The sequence below is a fragment of the Gossypium hirsutum genome, chromosome D02, assembly GCF_007990345.1.
Source record: "Gossypium hirsutum isolate 1008001.06 chromosome D02, Gossypium_hirsutum_v2.1, whole genome shotgun sequence".
Taxonomy (NCBI): Eukaryota; Viridiplantae; Streptophyta; class Magnoliopsida; order Malvales; family Malvaceae; genus Gossypium; species Gossypium hirsutum.
Genome location: NC_053438.1, coordinates 18,330,100 through 18,339,998, shown reverse-complemented (window position 1 = coordinate 18,339,998; position 9,899 = coordinate 18,330,100). Strand labels below are relative to the sequence as shown.

General features: G+C 34.6%; 2 non-coding genes across 2 annotated transcripts; both read right to left on the bottom strand.

The window, feature by feature from the left end:
* Positions 1–981: 981 nt before the first annotated feature.
* LOC121214957 (small nucleolar RNA R71) lies at positions 982–1,088 on the bottom strand. Its single transcript, XR_005910693.1, has one exon. It is a non-coding gene; the product is annotated as a small nucleolar RNA R71 (small nucleolar RNA).
* Positions 1,089–8,663: 7,575 nt separating this feature from the next.
* Positions 8,664–8,770, bottom strand: LOC121215164 (small nucleolar RNA R71). Its single transcript, XR_005910893.1, has one exon. It is a non-coding gene; the product is annotated as a small nucleolar RNA R71 (small nucleolar RNA).
* Positions 8,771–9,899: the final 1,129 nt, after the last annotated feature.

The window sequence follows — 9,899 nt, the reverse complement described above, 5'->3', positions numbered from 1 at the left end:
AGTAATTCCAACCTTTATCATTCAATAGTACAAATCCTCCCCACTTATTCTTTGAAACTTGCCACAGTATTTCAATTGCCCTAGCATTTTTTCATTCATAATTGATTTTATTAATCCATTCATTAATTCTCTTCATCAATTTGTGATATGTTTCTTTTGCACAATTTAATTAGTCAAATTCATAGTAATAGCATAACAAAAAAAATTTTCATCAATTCCGATCCATGTGGAGACAATACTCACTCATCACTTTATTACTTGATTTTACGTGTATACTTGCACCTTCGCATTACACATTCACACTCTACAAGTTTTTGGCACCATTGCTGGGGATCGGCAATATTGGTGAAAATTTGGTGTGTTATTACCTCTTTAATTTTGCTAGTTTAGTTTAATTAGTTGTTTTGATTTTTTTTTTGGATTTTTTTCTAGTGCATGAGTAGAGATATTTATGCACTTGAAGAGTATTCTTTTGATCCAGAAATTGAGAGAACTTTGAGAAGGAGAAAAGAATTGCGAAAAATGGAAATAATTAGAAATGGTCAAGCTAGAGAAGAGCAAGTACATCAGAATGGAAAGGATGTTGATATTCCTCGAATAATAAATAACAGAGATAGGCCCATCAGAGAACATGTAGTGCCGATCTTGGATGATTTGAATCCAGGAACTGTCAGGCTGCATATTCAAGCTCACCATTTTGAGTTAAAGTCGGTGATGTTTCAAATGTTACAAACTGTAGGGCAGTTTACTAGATTGCCTACTGAAGATCCATGGTTGCACTTAAGACTCTATTTGGAAGTCTACGATGCATTCAGGTAGCAGGGTATGCCTAAAGATGCCCTGAGACTAAAGTTATTCCCTTATTCATTTTGAGATTGTGCCAGAGCATGGTTAAATGCATTACCGTCAGGTACGGTGGCATCTTGGAATGAACTTTGTTAGAGGTTTCTACTAAGATATAATCCTCTAAACATGAATGCCAAACTGAGGAATGATATTACGTCCTTTCGGCAATCTAAAGATGAAACATTATATGAAGCAAGGGAGCGATTCAATGAGCTAATTAGAAAATGCCTAATGCATGGTTTTCAACATTGGATGCCAATGTAAATGTTTTACAATGGATTTAATGCGCATACAAGGATGGTGGTAGACGCATCTGCCAGTGGGAATTTTCTCGATAATTCATATAATGAGGTAAATGAAATTCTGGAGAGGATAGCAAGCAACGATTATCAATACCCCACTACAAGAGTGGGGACTGGCAGAAGAGTTGCTAGAGTAATGGAACTTGATGCAATTACTTTCCTAAGAGCTCAGGTATCAACTTTAACAAATATGATAAAAACACTTGAAAGACCAGCTGTAGTGAAGGAAATGAAAGCAGCTGAGTTAACATGTGTTTATTTTGGAAAATATCATTTTTTGATGAATGCCCGTCAAACCCAACCTCAGTTTATTATATGGGAAATTTTAATCACAACAACAACAACCCATATTCCAACACATATAATTCGGGGTGGAAGCAACATCCCAATTTCAGTTAGAGTAATCAATGGGTGGGAAATTCTAGCAATGCTATTCGGTAGAATGTTGTGAGTGCACTACATGGATACAATCAGCCCATGCCACGACAAAATGTTTAGCAAAATTCAACTTCAAGTTCTTCATCTAGGGAAGCTCTATTAAAGGAATACATGGCCAAGAACGAGGATATCATTCAAAGTCAAGCTGCATCTTTAAGAGCTTTAGAAAATCAAGTGAGGCAAATTGCCAAAGCATTAAGCTCAAGACCGTAAGGAGCATTGCCGAATGATATTGAAAATTCACGATCTCAAGGGAAGGAATAGTGCAAATCCTTTACACTTAGAAGTGGTACGCAGCTACCATCAGTTGTTAATGACGCAACTATTGAAGAAGGTAGTTTAGATTTCACAAATAAAAAGAATTCATAACCAGTAGTGGAGCATGCTACAAAAGAAAAGAGCAACCAGAAAAATGTTGAAGCAAATTCATCTTGTATTGCCAATAAAAATGCCACGACAAAACAACCTCAACAACTGGAGGGAAGGCCACGGCCACATTTTCCTTGGCATTTCCAAAAATCTAAGCAAGATTTTCTATTCAAGAAATTCTTGGATGTCTTAAAACAATTACATATCAACAAACCGTTGGTGGAAGCATTGGAACAAATGCCCAACTATGTGAAATTAATGAAAGATATCTTATCAAAGAAGAGAAAGTTAGGGGAGTTCGAAACTGTCGCTCTCACTGAAGGGTGCACAACAATGCTGAGAAACAAATTGCCACCAAAACTGAAGGACCCAGAGAGTTTTACTATACCTTGCTCTATTGGAAATCATTATATAGGCAAAGCATTATGCGACTTAGGTGCAAGTATAAATCTAATGCTTATATTTGTTTTCAAGAAGCTGGAAATATGGAAAGCGAGACCTACAACTCTCACATTGCAATTAGTTGATCATTCATATGCACATCAAGAAGGTAAAATCGAAGATGTGCTGGTAAGAGTTGAAAATTTTATTTTTCTAGTAGATTTTATTATTCTGGAATATGAAGTTGATAAAGACGTACCAATCATACATGGGAGACCTTTTCTAGCAACTAGAAGAACATTAATTGATATACAAAAAGGTAAATTAACAATGAGAGTTAATGATCAGTAGATAACTTTTAATGTTTTTGATGCTATGAAGTGTGCAGATATAGATGAAAAATGTCACGTTGTTGAGATTGTAGACACAATAATTTAGGAAGAATTTGTAGAGTTTTATCACAATAATTCTAATGATGATGCAGACTCATTTGAGTTAATTAAAGCAGAAATGATTGAAGAGATTGGTGAACTGATGGAAGCTAAGCAAATTGAGAATGGATCAAGGAAAATTTTTGAATCATTTAATTTATCGGATCGTTCTTTTAAACCTCCTCGACCATCCATAGAAGATCTTCCTACGTTGGAATTGAAGCCTTTTCTAGTGCATCTGAAGTATTCTTACTTGGGATATAACAGCATATTGCCAGTAGTTATCTCTACAGCATTAACATTAGATCAAGAGGCTCCATTGTTGAAAGTTTTAAAGAAATCCAATAAGGCATTGGGGTGGATGATTGCGGATATCAAAGGAATCAACCTAGCAATCTGCATGCACAAGATATTACTGGAGGATTGCCATGGAAAATCTATCGAGCAGTAGAGAATATTGAATCCCATCATGCAGAAAGTTGTCAAAAAGGAGATTATCAAATGGCTGGATGCTGGAATTATATACCCAATCTCTGATAGTTCTTGGGTGAGCCCTATTCAATGTGTACCTAAAAAAGGGGTATCGCCGTGGTAAGCAATAATAATAACGAACTTCTTCCTACTCGTACTGTCACGGGATGGAGGGTTTGTATAGACTATCAGAAATTCAACAAAACAACAAGGATGGACCATTTTCCTCTGCTATTTGTTGAACAAATATTAGATAGATTAGCAAGGAAAACCTTCTATTATTTTCTAGATGGTTATTCGGGGTACAACCAGATTGCCATAGCTCCTACTAATTAAAAGAAAACCACATTTGTAACAGCTCATTTCTTTGAAGTGTCAGAATAGTGGTTTTGGGGCTACTAATCTGACATGTGAGTCTGTAAATATTATTATTTAATATTTATGAGTAATATATGCTGTAATGATAAATTTTGATTTAATGATTTGTGTTAGATGGAAGAACAATTAGGTTCAAGTGGTATGACTCTAAACTCAAGTGGTTTTAGAAAATGAGGTATCAGGACCTCATTTCTATAAACTGAGCCGTAAATATTTTACAAATATTTACAGAGTGCTATTAAGGTTGTATTAAAGTTTCGTTAAGAAATTTAATGTTTAGATGGTTAATTAAGTAAAAAGGACTAAATCGTAATAGTTGGAAAAGTCAATCGCTATTAGTTTAAAGGTGTTAATTGATTAAAGAAACATAATTGGTTGGCCTTAATAGATAATTACCCATTATTAAGATTGCAGAAGGTTTAAGTTCTAATTTCTTTCAATTTTATATGTTTTAAATGTTATTTTATTATTAAAATAAAGAATAAAAGGTTAAAAACAAGAAAACGTAATGGTTTTCTTCTCCATTTTGTTTTCATCATCACCGAACCTCCATGAAAAATGTTTCAAGGTTCGGCCATGGTTATATCCTTGCATGGTAAGCTATTTTTCACCCATTTCTAATAATTTTTATGTTTTTTATATCGTTACAATTAGGTTCAGCTAGCCCGTGCCTTCGTTTGTGAAACTGATAAAGATTTTGAATGTTTCCATTGATGAATATTTGTGATTTTAGGTGTTAAATGATGAATTTGAAGTACTAGTTGTTATTTATAGATATTTTGTTAAGTGATTTTTGATGAATTTAACGATTAGAGATTAAATAGTTGAAATAGTAAAAATACCAGGTTTTAATGTGTAATAACAACAAATATGGGCTGTAGTAATGTTACAATAAATTTTTCTAAGCTTAAATTTGAGTAAAAATGGTTAATTTGCATGGTTTAGGCTTAGAGACTAAATTGAATAAAAGTAAAATGTTGGGGTAATTTTGTAAAAATATTGAAAAGGACTAAATTGCATAAAATGAATTGGTTTCACTGTTTGAATTAATGAATTCAATGAATTTGTTAATTTCAATCAAGAACGAGTGGAAATTGTAGAAGAGAAATTTATCAAATAGCCCTATACTTAGTCATTATCGCAATTTAGTCAAGTAAGTTCGTATGAACTGTAATGATTATAATGTTACTTAAATTAAATGTTTATTATGTTTTTTAATGTAAATGAATCAATATCTATGTGAATATATCCACATTATGACAAATTGACGGTTATCGAGCCCCATTTGAACCTTATGAATTCGTAGGACACAAATGACATGTGTAATAGCCCATTTTTAGTGAAATCAGAATAGTGGTTTTAGGACCACAAATTCAATATGAAAATATTTATTTTATTATTATTCTAGTCTCTACGAAATATTAGCAGAGTCGTATAAAAATTTTGTTAAGAAATTTTATCATTTGCATGTTTAATTAAGTAAAAAGGACTAAATTATAAAAGGTGCAAAATTAGAGTTCTATAAGTCAAAGGTACAAAATGGCTATGAAATTAAATCATCCTATGTGAATAACATCGTGTAGCTACATTCCGACCATCAGCTTGTGTGAGCAGACCCATTTATGGCTCGAGTGAGCATTTATCTAAAGGAAAGGAAAGAAATGGTTTCGACCATGTGTATAGCACACTTTGTGTAAGCTTCTCGCGTATTGGATATTATTCTAAGTGGTTCAACGGGCATGAAAAGAGAAAGAACGGTAAGTATACTGAAAGCTAAATTAAGAACTCATGGAAAGGTATGAAATTGTTGATGATCAAAGTATGAACACTTATGATTATGAAAAGTATGATTTAAGTAATGTTATGTTCATGTTCTATACCTAACCATGTGATGAAATTGCTAAGTTATGTGTTTAATCACTAACTTGTGTTGTTGATGATGCTTAAACTTGAGCCAAGCTATGTTGGATTGATTCATGTTTATTTTTAAGATTATGCATGGAAATGGTAAGCTATGTTCATGATTTATGAACTTACTAAGCATTGTATTCTTACATTGTTGTTCTTTTCTATGTTTTATAGATTATCCAAAGCTCGATCGATTTGCAAGGTCGTCGGAGACCTAACGCACTATCCAGCGACTATATCAGTAGATTTTGATGTTTTGGTCAAGGTTATAGTGGCTTGTAAATTTATAGGTGAATTATGTTTGATGAGACAATTGTCATCGTACAGCCTTATTATGGATGTTTTAGGCTTTGATTGTATGTACAAATGGCTTGTAGGTGTGTGCTTAATTAAGGTGAAGGACATGGTTTGATATTGACATATTTCTTGAACACTTGGCCAAAGACACGGGGCATGTGTCTTAGTTGTGTGTGACACACGACCATGTGTCACGGCCGTATGTCCCCTGTAGATTTCAAAGGGTTGCAAGCCAGACAGTTACACTGCTTAGCACACGACCTGGCACATGGGCATCTGGCTTGGCCATGTGACCCAAGTCAAAGAGTTACATGGGCACAGATACGGGCTGAAACACGATTGTGTGTCCTTATTTTGAATGTTACTGGAAACACGAAAATTTATGTGTTTTTATATGCCCTTTTTAACTTAAAATCATGCTATTTTGGTTAAATTCTTGTCAAAAAATAATTAAATATTATAAAATAATTAAATTATGTTTAAAATATGAACATGATGAATTTTAATTAATTTTATAGTTAATTTTGATTAATTTTGACTATTTTCGACAGATTCGCACAAAGGGCGAAAATTGGCTCGGAAAACAATGCTCGAAGAATAAAACCGATAAGCATTTCAAGCATCGAGGAAAATTTATTTCCAGACTAAGATGGTCCAAAAATGTGTGTTAATTCATAATATAATTAATTTTAATTTATTCCAAATTTAATTTGGCCTAAATAAATTATTATTAGTTAATTACGGAAAAAGGATCCAGTTGAACCGCATTAGTTGAACTGAATCTAGTGAACTGAACCAGCCACCAATTAGGCTGCCCCGAACCATCCATACGCTAACCCAAATCAGCATTTCAGCTGACTAAATAAGCTTGCAAAGAATTCCTTGAAGAACTTTCAACCTTGAATTTAAACCCCTCCAAAAAATGTGGGTTTATGGATTTGCCCTAGGCTATTTTTAGCAAAGTTGAATCTCTCAACTTTGCCATGTGTGTGGCCAGCCAAGGGGGGTCTCTTTGGCTGATGGAATTTGCTACTTTTAGCAGCCACAAACAGCTATAAAAGCCACCCCTTGCTGATCATTCAAATCATCCCTCACACTCTCATTCTCTCTTCTCCTCTCTCACTTTCTCTCAACTTTTCCTTCCAATTTTCCCTTTTGTTCAAGTGTCGATTTCCTCTCTTAGCAAAGAGGTCCTCATCATCCATTGTTGAGAAGCAATTAGATTGTTCATAAGCCACCTTGATAGCCGAGGACAACGGAGAACGAAGAACGGATAAATCAGTCAAGCCACGGAGAAACATTGGATTTGCTTCTTGTTCCCTATCTCTTTAAATTTTTTTGTTGTTTTGAAAAACATGTTTATGAATATTTATGCTATTGAAATGGTTATTTTAATCAATCTAGCTTGAATTTAATCCGTGTTGGGTTGATTATATTTTGCCTGCTTGAATTATTGAAATTGTGTTTGTTCTGTTATAGGCCTTGGTAAGATGCTTGATTAAGTAAAATCATGCCTAAGTTATTCTTGTAAAATTAATTGTTAGATAACTAATGAATAAATTCTTAAATCGTATTGAAATTTTAATTAATCGACACAATACTTAATCAGTGCATGTTTATTCTTCTAAGGTAGCTGAAGTTACTTTAGCATTGTATTTGGCGATACATATGCCTTGCATAACTTGTAAGATTATTGTGATTAAATTGTTTCAAAGTAGAAATACTCTATTACCTCACTTGATCTTTTATATGCTTGTGAATATTGATTAATCACTTCAAGAGATTGATTAATTTAATAAGTATGTATGAGCAGTAGTTAGCAAATTACCGAGTTGCCGTGAATTTGTTTGTAGCAGTATAAACATAAGTTTAATAATTCTAAGTTAATGGAATGTAATTAATCCAACACAATTATATCATCTTGATTAAACCTTACTTGAAATCGTGTATTAGAACCTTTTTATTTTTAATTTTTTTACTTAGTTTTTAACCCTCAGTTTTTAATCATCTTTAAACCAAAATATTTTCTATCACCAAAGTGTTTTAACATTAATTTCATACATATTCTTTTTTACAGTCCCTGTGGGTACGATAACTCGATATTTACTTGTCACTTTATTACTTGTTGCAATTGTGTACACTTGCACATTTTCGTCGTTCCAAGTTTTCGGCGCCGTTGTCGAGGACTGTTTTAAAAAAAAGTCATTATTTGTGAATCTATTTTTACATTTTGGTTTATTTATTTTCCTGTTTAAATCTTTACTTACTTAATATTTCTTTGATTATTTCAGGTGTTTATGAGTATTGACCAGATTATCAACTTACTCCCTATAGACCCTGAAATAGAACAAATCTTTCAACAGCGAAGAAGACAAGTGAACTAGAGAAGGACCGAAGAGATAACCTTTGAGATATGAATCAAGGAAACAGAGCAAACCTTTCTCAAAATCCTATCCTTATTGCTGATGATAGGGATACAGCTTTATGACAGTATGTCGTACTAGTATTTAACGATCTTAATCCTGGTATTAAGAGACCTGAAATCGGGGTACAACAATTCAAGCTGAAGCTAGTCATGTTTCAGATGCTTCAGATTGTGGGCCAATTCAATGGAATGCCTACTGAAGATCCTCATCTTCACTTAAGACTATTTATGGAAGTGAGCAATTCTTTCAAGTTAGTCGGAGTACCCGAAGATGTATTACGACTGAAGCTATTCCCATATTCGCTAAGGGACAGAGCCCGTGCCTAGTTGAACTCATTGCCACCGAACTCTATTTCTACATGGCAAGATTTAGCCGAAAGATTCCTCATGAAGTATTTCCCGCCGAGCAAGAATGCCATGTTAAGGAATGAGAACATTGCCTTCCAAAAAAAGGATGATGAGTCCCTATATGAGGCACGAGAAAGGTACAAATAGTTATTACGAAAGTGCCCTCATCATGGAATCCCACATTGCATTCAACTTGAGACATTCTATAATGGTCTCTACGCTCACACGATGGTAATGGATGCCTCTGCTAATGGTGCTCTCCTTTCTAAGTCATATAATGAGGCTTACGAAATTATTGAGAGGATTGCTAGCAACAATTATAAGTGGCCAACCAATCGAGCAGCGTCAGGAAGACGAGTCGCTGGAATACATGAAGTGGACGCTCTCACTTCACTCGCATCAGGTATCTTCAATATCCTCAATGCTTAAGAATCTTACCACTAATGGGTCTAATAGTTTTGCACCCCAACCACCTAACCAATTTGAGAATATAGCCTGTGTGTATTGTGGGGAAAGACATTTGCTTGAAGAATGTCCATCGAACCCCGAATCCGTATATTACATGGGTAACCAAAACCAAAACCGAGGGAGGCAAGGACTGCAAATCAACTTTTATAACTCATCGTGCCGAAATCACTAAATTTTTCCTGGAGTAACCAAGGGGATGGAACCAGTAACAATTACACCCAACCTAGACCAACTCAACCGCCTAGTTTCCCCCAACAAGTTAAGAAACCAACCCAAGTGGAACCATCTAATAGCTTAGAAAATCTATTAAAGGCATACATGGCAAAAAACGACGCCACTCTCAGGAATTTGGAGAATCAAATGGGCCAGCTTGCTACTAAACTCAGGAACTGACCACAAGGTGCTCTACCTAGTGACACGGAGAATCCGAGAAATCTGGGGAAGGAACATTGTACAGCGTTGACATTGAGGAACAAAAATACAGTAGAGCCCAACACTGTTGAAGTTAAAAATGAGCCAGCTGACTCTCAAGATTCAGAAGAAGTTCAACCAAGTGTTCAAATTCTAGTTTCACCAGAACCAAAATCTATAAAACCCGACAAAGTAACCTCAAGACCAGCTAATTCTGATCAACTAACAATGTCGTTAGATACAGAATTGCCGCCAAAGATGAATCAACCAAAATCAGTCCCAGTAATGAAACCACCACTACCCTACCCTCAAAGACTTCAGAAACAAAAGTAGAAGATTCAATTCAAGAAGTTCCTTGACGTACTTAAGCAACTTCACATCAGCATCCCATTGGTTGAAGCACTTGAGCAAATACCGAACTACGTC